Genomic DNA, 12,897 nt, shown 5'->3' with positions numbered 1-12,897 from the left:
CTGACCTTCTCCTGCCCTTCTCTTCCCAAGCAGGTCATAAGACTCTCATTTAGAAATGCAGCATCCTTGTCCCTGCAGACACAGGGATGTGGAGCAGTATCTGAACACAGGAGCCCCACTGCATTCTCCCCAAGTCATACCGGCAGAGCGCATCCTTCTGTTCTCCACTCGTGTTTCTCCGTGATTGTCCACTCTTCAAACCCAAGCATAAAATACATGTTTTCCCATTTCTCTGGCTTTTCATTTCCTTTGGAAGGCTCCTGTCTCATATATAACTTAAATCAAGTTGTCTGAGTTTCTCTTATCCACCTGTCTATTTATATAGGGTATTAGCCGTGTACATAGCTATGGTGGGCAAATATATTTTTCTGCATAACACCATGAATTCTACCTCATTTCAATGGCAAAGCAAATGATATGACTAATCCCAGATTTCCTCGGGGTGACAGGAAGAGAGGACCTCACCTCTTCAGTGAGAGGGAATGTAAAGTCACATGGCAAAGACTATAGACAATGCAATCTACTTAGCACCCAAGTGGAGGCATGTCAGGCAGTCAATAACACTTACCTGGGCTGGAGACAGAAATGGGGTGGTTGTCAGACATGAAGGAAGGCATTTGAGGCCCTATGACATCACAAATCAGCTAGAGAACGAATGTTGATACAAAGAAGGGAGGTGAGGCTGGAAAATGAAGAAGAAACAGCAGAGAGTGAAACGGGGAGCTGGTAAAGTAGGGGAAGGTCAGGGGAGGATGGCCTTCTAGAAGGCAGGCTAAGAGTGTGCACTATAAGGAGGAAAGACGCAGGTTGGCACTGTGGCACAGCAGGGTAAGCTTCACCAGCAATGCCAGCCTCCAATATGAGTGTCCGGTTGAGTTCTGGCTGCTCCACTTCCAGTCTAACTACTCCCATTAATGTGCCCTGGAAAGCGGAGGAAGATGGCATAATTACCTGCACTTCTGCCACCCACATGAGAGATCTGTTTGGAGTTCCAAGCTCTTGGTTTCGACCTGGCCCAGCCTCAATCATTGCAGCTATTTTAGGGAGTGAACCAAAAGAGGAAAGAGCTCACCCTCTCTCTCTCTCTCTCTCTCTCTGTGTGTGTGTAAATCTGAAAGATCAACTGTGCCTTAAAATAAATAAAACTGTAACTGTTGCCTGGTACCCCTTGTATAATCATTTCATTATTGAATACATCACTATGCTGAACTAGCACTCAGAATCTAAGAAAGAAACCTTGCCTTGTCACACACCCCCATTTTACCTGCAGGCAAATGAAGATCCAGTTAAGATGAGCTGAGGAGGAGCATTTGGTACAAGACACAGCTTGGGATATCCACAGCTTGTTTTGGGTTCAACCCTGTCTCCACTTACAATTCTATTGTCCTACTAACACATAACCTGGGAGGTAGCAGTTGATGGCTCAAGTACTTGATCTCTGCCACCCATGTGTATGGGTCACGTGAATTGAATTTCAGGCTCCTGGCTTCAGCTTGGCCCAGCCCTGGCTACTGTGGATATCTGGGGAGTATGCAGTAGATGGAAGATACTTTCCTCACCCCACCCCACCCCCGTCTCTGTCTCTCTCTCCCTCTGTGTGTGTGTGTCTGTCTGTCTGTCTGTCTTTCAAACAAAATGAAAATTTAAAAGAATTAAAAAAAAAAAAAAACAGGATGAGTTGAGCCCAACCTAAACTAGGTCTTCAGCTGCATTCATTCCTTTTTAAATGCCAGGGTCGTTTTCAACCTCGGAGAGACCTACAGCCTAATTATATGTAATAGTATTTATTAGGGGCCCACTTTTATCATACACTTTTCTAATAAATGAGTCTATAACAGAAAATGAGTAAATAGGTTTCCAGCTGCCATTGAATCTACATTTCAGCAGAATAGGATGAAAAACAAGTACATGTTAATGAGCAACAGATGTGCAGCAGTGAGCAGAGTGATGACCAGAGGGTGACTGGGGGAAGAATCTTTTTATCTGAAAGGCAGACTACCAGAGAGATGAAGAAGGAGGAGGAGGAAGAGGAGGAGGAGGAGGGGGAGAGAGAGAGAGAGAGATCTTACATCAGCTGTTCACTCCCCAAATAGCCACAATGGCCAGGGCTAGGCAAGGCCAAAGCCAGGAGCCAGGAGCTTCCTCTGGGTCCCCAACGTGGGTGCAGGGCCAAACACTTGTGTTATCTTGCACTGCTTTTCCCAGGTGCACTAGCGAGGAGTTGGATCAGAAGTGGAGCAGCCAAGACTGGAACTAGCATCCATATGGGACGCCAGTGCTGCAGACAGAGGCCTAATGCCAGCCCCGGGAAGAATCTTCATTGTGTGGTTAGGGGAAGCTTCCCTGAGGAAGTGATATTTGGCTCAGATGTAAATTATCCAAGTCAGACAAATCCTCGGTGGGTTTCATTGTAACTTTTGAGCTTCTGCCTGGAAAGAGGAATCCCGTCTTCATCCCATTTTCCCCATAGAGGTATAAACAAAGCAGGAGAGCAGGCTACCAACAGAGGTATACCAGATGCCTGCTGGACCACCGGCCTCAGATCTGCTCTCCTCAAGATAAAGAGGAGACCTTCTAGAGACTCAGGCCCAGATAAAGCCACACAAAAAGCTGGCAGGTCTCCTTTGCCTCTGCAACTGTGCTGTCTTCATGGGAGGAGGGGAAGGCATTAAGGCTGCAACGAAGACACCAGCCCAGCAGATGAACCGAGGGCTGGCAGTTTCCAAAACCCACATTCTTTCCACTCAGTGACCCTGCCAGGCCTCCACACTGGACACTGGAAGACATAAACCATTAAAGGAGACAGGGCACTGTTGAGTCACAGGTAAAATTCTTCCAAGGAGGAAAAAAGAGAGGGAGGGGGAGGGAGAGCCATAATGCCACGACGTATTCTTAGTGATGGCAGTGAGAATGGCACTCAACAATTTATAGAAGAGGAAGGGTATGTGGTGTCCCTGCGGCTGGGAAGCTGCTCGACATTAATAGCAAGAAAAGTGTTAGGAAGCTGACGCCAGGGAGAGGAAATGTCCTTGCTCTCTCCCCTGCCAACACCTTCTTGTGAGGAATGGGGGAAGGGAACACGGGGCTGAACATGGAAGCAGATCTGGGATGCAAAAGCAAACCATGGGAGGGAAATATGAGAAATAGAAGAAATTTCAGAAGAAACGGGAAAATCAACTTAGCTATTGTAAAAAGGAAAAAAAAAGACGCTTAATTAACAAGGAGGATAAAAATGGCCTGCAGATAATATTTATCATCCTTCCCAGTCTTCCTGTGGCTTTATTTGCGCCCATCTGTCAGCTTGATCTTTTCCAAGTGTCTGCTGCCACATATACAGGCCATTAATTTGCTGAAAATATTACTGGAATTAGATTGCTTCTGGCCTTCCTGTTGTTTCATTTCTAACTTTTTCTTTCAAATTGTTTCACTGCTTGTGTTTACATTTTGCGAGCGAGGGTTATGCCCAGGCTCGGAAGCAGAGTCTTCTGAATCCACAACAAACAGAAAACATGAGAATTTTTTCCATTCAGAAGCTCACCCATGTAGATTTGCAAATCAATGTGGCCAAACGCACTTGTGCACACATCTTGCTTCCCCTGGGATGGGAAAAGTAAACCTGAATGGTTCTAAGAAGAACAAAAAAGCAATTGCACACTGTGTTTATTTGCTTTAGCAAAGAGCACAGCTAAACGGATAATTCCTGTTTTGAGTACATCCAGGTTAGGAAAATAATCCATGAGATCACCCCTATGAAATAAGTAGATGATGCATTCAGCTTAGACCCATTTGTAAGCCAAAACAGGGACTTGGAGTTGGTTGCAGGCGGGCATGGGTCTGTGTTGAGCCAGCAACCAAAGGAAGATGCTTGTGACATCTGTAATGTCACAGTGTTTTCAATCAGCAATCGAGTGTAGAAGCAATTTGCAAAGGCCTTGAAGCATTGATTTGATTTCCTTAGCTTCCCCAGGCTGCACCCAGAGAGCAAGCAGGCCACCCAAATCCTCAGGCTTGTCACACCAGCTCTGGCCCCAGGAGGCACTTTACAGCGCCTCACTTCAAGAAACACCACCCAGGCCGGCTGGGCTGCAAATGTGAGCTGCCTATTATTTCTCCTTCATTTCCCAGGAAGTCTGGGGAAGAGAGCTCTATACCTCCTGACAGGCGCGGATCGCAGCCTCTCCACATCGCCTTCTCACGGGGAACAACTCACAGCCCGGCACACCTGCTGCCAGCCTGCTGCACAAGACAGCAGGGAGCCATGGGGCAGGGGGAGGGGTGGTTGAAGAACCCCCCCCCTTGACATTTGGAGGCCTGCTTTTGCCTGAAAACAAATGTTTGAGAGGCTGAAGGATAGGCGATAAAGCAATTCGTTTCCACAAACTAAATAATTTAGAATGCGGTGTTGACCCTGGCCTGGGGTGGCAGGGGGAAGGAAACACTGTTGCTCCAGGCAGCATCCGTGCTCCACCTGGGCGCGCTGCGGCCCCTCCAGCAGCGATCCCTCGCCTGGATCCCATCGCAGGTGGCGCTGGGGCCATCTTTCCTGCTTCAAAGCCGGTGCACCTTGGCGCCGCCCAACAGCACCCTGCTTCCTTTCAGAAGGACACCTGTGCAGAGCAGAAAGAACAGCTCTGTGCGGTGGCCAGGGCAGAAACGGGTCTGGGGCCCAGACACCTCCCCTACCCTGGAAGTCTGCCCAGTGACTCACTGCTCTGGTATTCCCAAGGAGAGTGGGAAGAAATCCATGAGATGATTGAATCGCATCGCTAAGGTGAACTCAGGAGAGCTACATATCTAAGGACACTTTTTTTTTTTTAATTGACTGCCTGAAGTTACAACTAGTGATGGAGGGATCAGGGCTTCAGCCCAGGTTTGTTTGTTTGTTTGTTTTTTAAGATTTTTTTATTTTATATTTGAAAGGCAGAGTTACAGAGAGGGAGAGAGAGAGAGAGAGAGGTCTTCCATCCTCTGATTCATTCCCTTAATAGCCTCAACTGCCAAAGCTGAGCCCATCTGAAGTCAGGAGCCTGGAGCTTCTTCCGGGTCTCCCACACAGGTACAGAGACCCAAGGACTTGGGCCATCTTCCACTGCTTTCCCAGGCCATAGCAGAGAACTGGATCAGAAGAGGAGCAGCCGGGACACAAACCGGTGCCCATATGGGATGCTGGCATCAGAGGCAGAGGCTTAGCTTATTAAGCCAGAGTGCTAGCCCCAGGGCAGACACTTTTATTTATTTATTTTTTAAGATTGTATTTATTTACTTGAGAAGTAGAGTTACAGACAGAAAGGTCGTCCCACCCACAGGCTCACTTTCCAGATGGCCGCGACGGCCAGAGCTGAGTCGATTGGAAGCCAGGAGCCAGGAGCCTCCTCCAGGTCTCCCACAGGGGTGCAGGGGCCCAGTTTGGGCCATCTTCCACTGTTTCCCCAAGCCATAGCAGAGAGCTGGATCAGAAGAGGAGTAGCTGGGATTCTAACTAGCACCAACATGGGACTCCAGCACCACTTTTAAACAGCAAAACATTTGACCCAAAAATCCCTGTAAAGCAATACCAGGCACATAAGGGGAGGGCAGAATATGCCATCCCCAAAATATGCCTCTTTCACATAAAGATTATTTTTTTTGACAGGCAGAGTGGACAGTGAGAGAGAGAGACAGAGAGAAAGGTCTTCCTTTGCCGTTGGTTCACCCTCCAATGGCTGCTGCGGCCGGCGCACTGCGGCCGGTGCACTGCGCTGATCTGATGGCAGGAGCCAGGTGCTTCTCCTGGTCTCCCATGGGGTGCAGGGCCCAAGCACTTGGACCATCCTCCACTGCACTCCCTGGCCACAGCAGAGAGCTGGCCTGGAAGAGGGGCAACCGGGACAGAATCCAGCGCCCCGACCGGGACTAGAACCTGGTGTGCCGGCGCCGCTAGGCAGAGGATTAGCCTAGTGAGCCACAGCGCCAGCTACATAAAGATTATTTTGAGCTGATTATTTTAAGTAACTGCAGACACAGGAGGAACTCTGAAAAGAGAGCAGAAGTTACCTCTCGTAGGAGAGATTGACACCAAGGAAGAAAATCTCCACTTGTAAGGGTGTCTCTGCTCTGTGTCAGCGAGAAGAGGGTGACACCAAGTCACAGGAGACTCCCAACCATGGAGACACCACACACCCCACGCTTGTCTACAGCGCTTGTCCTGGGCATTGCCCGTCACCACCTTTCCCTGTGTGCTTCCTGTTACGGTTGAAGCTGGTGTGTAAGCCTGAATTCAAAGCTACCTCTTTGACACTTCCTCATATGTCCCTGAGTGGCCCTCACGTATACAGGCAGTTGGTAGCTTTGGGATCCGCAAGGAGGAAGGCCTATACTTCCTGGAATGGAGAGTCCCTACCTGTACTTCCAGGGAAGAAAAGTCCTTGTCAAGGTCCCCGCGGGTGCCTAAAGGTCAACCAATGAGGATCAGACCCGCCTCAACCTTTAACCCCCATGCCCTGAATCTATAAAAGGAGCCCTCCCAGTCTCCGATGCATGACTTCCCCAGCCCCCGCTCTGTTGGGACCGGGGAACCTCGCCCAGGAGCGGAACCCCAGTAAAAGCCTGTGAATGAATTGATTCGTCTGCCTGGGAAGATTGGTTACGTGCCGGACACCTTGCAGCAATAAAGTTTTGGTTCGAGGTTTTTAGTTTTTTCTTATCAAGTGGTCTTTTATTACAGGGAGTCCCACCCAGCTAAGACACAGAAAGGTGGAAAGAACATGAGTTTTTCTTCCCTTGCACTTGCCTGGATATCTACAGCCAGCAATGGCCAACAACGGAAGCTTAATGCACCCAGACCATTTCAGTTAGTAAAGGACCTAAAATCTATATGCAAAGGCGATGGTCCCGGCTCTTCAGCAACCTTGTTCAATCTCAGCCGCCTTTTCCACTGAGGCTCTGATAACAGCCGACACTCTGGCTTGGAAGGGTAATGTCAGTGCGTGATCTATCCCAGCAAGTCTCCCTGCGCCTTAAGAGCACACTGTTGGGAGCAATTACTTGTATTTCCAAGAAACCGTGTTTTTCTAAAAAATCTCCACATCTATTTTCTCCCCTAAAAGCAATGAAAGAAAATAAACCCTGGCTAAAGAAGTGGCCACTAGCTCTCAATCTTCATCACCCCATTACTTTTTTTGCACACTTCACTCAAGCATCACCATTGCAAGTGCTTTGCAGTTTGTAGAAAGCAGTTAGTTGTTTACCGGTCATAGCTTTAGTGGGGAAAGCACAGGCACACACACACACACAAATTGTTAGTAGTACTAACGTTTTGGACTTCTATCTGGTTTGAACTAGCCCTGCTTCACTCAACACCCAAGTCTCTTTCCCGAACTTATCATTTATGAATGATGGAGTTAGCTGAGGAATGTATCCTTAAGGCCAGTTTAAATAAAGCAGAATGTAAATGTGATATGTCCTTGGAGCTTATGCCATGTTGATCAAATAACCATGTACAAACCTACAGTTAAAAATAAGAATGAATGCACATTCCTGAGAAAGACTCATGGTTGTCCTTGACAATAGCCTAAAAATATTAAGAGCACACATCAAATCCCAAGATTCACCTGTCTTCAGCAATTCAGCTCAGCAAAACTCTATCAATCACCTGCCGTGTACAAGTGACGGGCTTGTCATTTCAGGGGGCATAAAGATGAATAAGGCATGGTGCTCGCACCAGAAGGACTTATTCATTCCTCATCCATTAAGGTATTGACACCTGTTTAGTATCTAATTTTATCTTCTATTTCCAAGATTTGCACCGGATGGAATCAAACCATGCCCTGCCCCTTGGGGCATGAGTTGAATCCTACAGTAAAAATGTCAATGCTGAAAAAAAAAAAAAGAGAGAAAGGATATATTAATACCTTTTTCCTAGGAAATTAATCTGTGTTGCTAGGAATCTCTTGTCCCAGACACAGGTTTTTTTTCCTCTAAAAATTTCTTAGATGAGTCCTCGAGTATTCATTCTCATTGTAATTTTGCTTCCAGTTTCTTCTTAGTGCCTTTTCCCTATACTTTATTACACGAAAGGAAGAGAATCTAGCTGCTTTCTTCTCAGTAAAACACAGAAAGCGAGATAAGGCTGTTAAAAGAATGAACTCCTCCATGCCGTAGGCAATTTAGAGAGCTCCTTTTAAGCTGAAATTTTGAGTACAGAGGAAAGGCTGCATGTATAATGCCCAGAGACAACGGACTCTAAGTGTTACAGGTGAAACGGCGGAGAAAAGATGACCTCGGTTCTTTGTCTCACATGAAAGAAAAATTTCCTTGCAGACGAGGCAGAGAGAAAAGCAAGATTTATTTAAGTCAGTAATCTCCTGCCAAAGCAGCCTGAAGCGGGGCTCCAAGGGGTTTTTAAGCACAATTTTGGGGAAAAACTGACAGTCAGCTAGGGATCAGTTAGAAGAGGGGGACAAACCCACCAAAAGCCCTGATTTGTGATTGTGCCTGTGCTATCTTGCTTGCTCCTGATAAAACAAAAAACCATCAAAAGGGTTGATTGGGGACTTTTTTCACAGTAAACTGGGAACTCAGAAGGGAGGGATCACCATTCCTTTGTTACTCTGATAAAATTGGGAGCTCCTAAGGAGTGGGACAGGCACTTTTGTCTTGCTAAAGGCAGTTTTTGGGGAGAAACACGCCTTTTGCAGCATCTCAGAGATTTCCCTTTCCTCAACCTCACTGCCTATTAACTCATGCAACACCTCACTCAGGAGCCCTGAGGAGAGCTAGTGTTGGAATTGAGTCAGCAGCCTGAGACAGAAAAGGGGCAGAGAGATGGGGCAGAGGGCACAACAGCCCTCTCATTGCTACCCTGGTGTGAGCAGTCAGATGGGTTAACAGGCAGTCAGGGCGGTCCCAGGGGAAATTTGGGGTGTAGGCTGCTTGCTTTCCCCCAACGGCTGTCTTTCAGCAAGGCCACAGGTGCCTGTCTGCCCACTCCTTGAAAGCTTCCTTAGGAGCTTTCACAGTTTATTTTGAAAACAAGTTACCCATCCCACCCTTCTGGGTGTTTTTTGTTTTGTTTTGTTTTATCCAGAGCAAGCCAGGTGGGAGAACGGATTGTAAATCAGGTCTTTTGTTGGTTTTTTTCCCTGCTGTGTAACTGAATGTCAATCAAAATTGTACTTAAAAACTGCCACGGACCACTTCCAGGTTTTTCTCTCTTGGGAGCCCCCCTCTATGCAACTCTGACTGGAGGTCTTTGACTCTAATAAATCTTGCTTTTTAAATCTCTCTGCTTGTCTATTTGGAAATTCTTCCACGTGAGAAAAAGAACCAAGGTAATAATATGTTCTCTACCGCCGTTTTCCCATAACATTGGGGTGTTTTGCACAGCCCAACCAACTAGTCAGCCAAATGTATCATCATTTGAGAAATGGTTCTAGCCTGCGTCTGGATTTGCTTGGAAGTAAAGAGTAACAGAAGACAGTGCCCCAAATATGCCACTTTGGCATGAGGATTCCCCTTTTCCTTACAATTTCTTTGAGCTAAAGGCAAATAAGGGGGCAGATACTAAGGGTCCAGAGACCACCCCTCATTTCCTCTCCTCTATGAAATCCTTTCATTACCTGGGTAATGTCACTCTTAGGATCATTGGTTGCTATTTTCACCCTGACTTGTATACTACAGTGTCTGTTTAAGTGTTTACAGCAGGTGATAATGGAATGAACCAAGGCCTTCAGCAACCAGGCAGTCAACCACATGCTTCTCCATCCATACATGCCTGTCCCTGTGGAGCCCCAAGATACCCCCAGCGGGCCCCTGTAGACAACGTCCCCAGTCAGCAGGAAGTAGCCAGAGTGACTCATCATCGCCCCCTTTCCTATCATCAAAAGGTCGAGATGGTAGCTTTGGGATCCACAAGGAGGAAAGGCCTACACTTCCGGGAATGGAAATTACCTGTACTTCCAGGGAAGAAAAGTCCTTGTCAAGGTCCCTGCGGGTGCCTAAAGGTCAACCAATGAGGATCAGACCCGCCTCAACCTTTAACCCCCAGGCCCTGAATCTATAAAAGGAGCCTTCCCAATCTCTGACATGAGACTTATCCAGCCCCCGCTCTGTTGCTCTGTTGGGACTGGATACATGGGTCCCTGCCACCAATGTGGGAAGCCTGGATTGAGCTCCTGCATCCTGGCTTTAACCTAGCCCAGCTCTGGCTGTTGCAAGCATTTGGGAAGTGAACCAGCAGATAGGAGATGTTTGCCTCTCATTCCCTTTCTCTCCCTCTCTCTCCTCTTTTTCTCATGTTTCAAATACATTAAATAAGTAAATAGGGGCATGCATTTGGCACAGTGGTTAAGATAGATGTTGCTGGGATGCCTAGATCCCACAATGAAGGGCTTGGGTTCCAGTTCTACCTCTGCTTCTGGTTCCAGCTTCCTGCTGATGGGCACCTTGAGAGTCAGCAAGTGATGGTCCAAGTACTTGAGTCTTTGCCATCCATGTGGGAGGTATAGATTGAGTTCTAGGCTCCTGGCTTTGGCCTGGTCCAGCCTCAATTATCACTGGCATTTCAGAAGTGAACCAGTGGATAGAAGATATCGCTCTCTGTCTTTGTCTCTCTCTGTCTCTATCTGCCTTTCAAGTAAAATGAAAATAAATAACTGATTTAAAAAAAAAAAAGACCCTGAAATCCAGGACCAATCCCAGAAGGTTCAGGTTTTAAAAATAAATAATGCAATAGAGAACTAGCAGACACAAGAATAGCTTTTTGCCTCCCCCTGACTGCCTAAAGCTAAAGTATAAATTTTTCCTTTTGTAAAGGAAATTTACATGTATAAAGGAAATTCACTTCCCTACCAGGAAGACAGCTACTCCAGGAGACAACTCTGTCACCTGAGACTCTGATTTGCATAACAAGACAGCGTTCATTTACCGGTCATTGCCTCCGCCTCCCTTTCCCACAACTACCCAGAAGTCCCTTCACCTAGGACGGTAAGTCAGCCTCAACTACAAGGCTACCTACTGAATCGTGTTTTTTCTTGTGAGCTCCCATACATACATATGTAAGTTAAATTGTTTTCCTCTTGTTAACCTTTTACTTATTTATTTATTTTTAATTTCAGAGGTGAAAAGACAGTGAGAGTGCCCGTCTGCTGCCTCATTCCCCAAGTACCTGGAACATCTGGGGCAGGACCCAGGCCAAAGCCAGAAGCCAGGAACTCAATCCAAGGCTCCAGCATGGGTAGTAGGAACCCAATTACCTGAGCCCTCACCACTGCCCCCTCCCAGGGTCTGTATCGGCAGGAAGCTGAAATCAGGAGAGACAGGAATCAAACCCAGGAATTCTGATTGGGATGCAGTGTGTTAATCAGCATCATAACTGCTACACTAAATGCCTAGCCCCTTTCATCAACCTGATCCATTAGATCAATCCCTAAAACCTAGAATGATAGTAGAAAATAGGGGCCGGCACCATGGCTCACTTGGTTCATCCGCCACCTGCTGTGCCAGCGCCCATATGGGTGCCGGGTTCTAGTCCTGGTTGCTCCTCTTCCAATCCAGCTCTCTGCTGTGGCCCGGGAGTGCAGTGGAGGATGGCCCAAGTCCTTGGGCCCCTTCACCCACATGGGAGACCAGGATGAAGCACCTGACTCCTGGCTTCCGATCGGCGCACTTCCGGCCATAGCAACCATAGCAACCATTTGGGGAGTGAACCAATGGAAGGAATACCTTTCTCTCTCTCACGGTCTAACTCTATCTGTCAAATAAAAAGAGAGAGAGAGAGAATAAATCTCTCCTCCTCTTCAGAAGCTATGTAAATCCTAGTGAAGTGGTTGATGGCATTCTTTTCTGTGCACCCTATTTTTTTACTGTAACTGATATGAATATTTTTCTCTTTTCACATTCTGCTTAACAAGTTAGTTGATGACTTTGTGACTAGTCAGACCCAATTTTTTTGTTGCTGTTGATAAATATTTATTTATTTGAAAGGTAGAGCTACAGAGAGAAAAAGAAAGAAAGAGAAAGAGAGAGATTTTTTTGTTGTTGTTATTTATATGACAGGTAGAGTTTACAGACAGTGAGAGAGAGACACAGAGAGAAAGGTCTTCCTTCCTTTGGTTCGCTCTCCAAATGGCTACAACAGCCAGAGCTACACCAATCTGAAGCCAGGAGCCAGGAGTTTCTTCCTGGTCTCCCATGCGGGTGCAGGTGCCCAAGGACTTGGGCCATCCTCCACTGCTATCTGAGGCCACAGCAGAGAGCTGCACTGGAAGAGGAGCAACCAGGACTAGAACCCAGCGCCGGCCGGCGCCGCGGCTCACTAGGCTAATCCTCCGCCTTGCGGCGCCGGCACACCGGGTTCTAGTCCCGGTTGGGGCGCCGGATTCTGTCCCGGTTGCCCCTCTTCCAGGCCAGCTCTCTGCTGTGGCCAGGGAGTGCAGTGGAGGATGGCCCAGGTGCTTGGGCCCTGCACCCCATGGGAGACCAGGAAAAGCACCTGGCTCCTGGCTCCTGCCATCGGATCAGCGCGGTGCACTGGCCGCAGCGCGCCGACCGCGGCGGCCATTGGAGGGTGAACCAACGGCAAAGGAAGACCTTTCTCTCTGTCTCTCTCTCTCTCACTGTCCACTCTGCCTGTCAAAAAAAAAAAAAAAAAGAACCCAGCGCCCACATGGGACACCGGTGCTTCAGGTGGAGGATTAACCTAGTGCACCACGGCGCCAGCCCCGAGAGAGATCTCTTATCTTCTGATTCATTCCCCAAATGGCTGTAACAGCCAGGGCTGGGCCAGGAGGGAGCCAGGAACTTCTTCCAGGTCTCCCATGTGGATCCAGGAGCCACTTCGGGTATCTTCCACTGCTTGTGCAGGTGCATTAGCAGGGAGTTGGATCAGAAGTGGAGCAGCTGGAACTCAAACCGGCACCC

Source organism: Oryctolagus cuniculus, chromosome 10, assembly GCF_051225735.1.
Source record: "Oryctolagus cuniculus isolate XC-2025 breed Fujian yellow rabbit chromosome 10, ASM5122573v1, whole genome shotgun sequence".
NCBI lineage: Eukaryota > Metazoa > Chordata > Mammalia > Lagomorpha > Leporidae > Oryctolagus > Oryctolagus cuniculus.
This window is presented reverse-complemented; position numbering follows the sequence as displayed.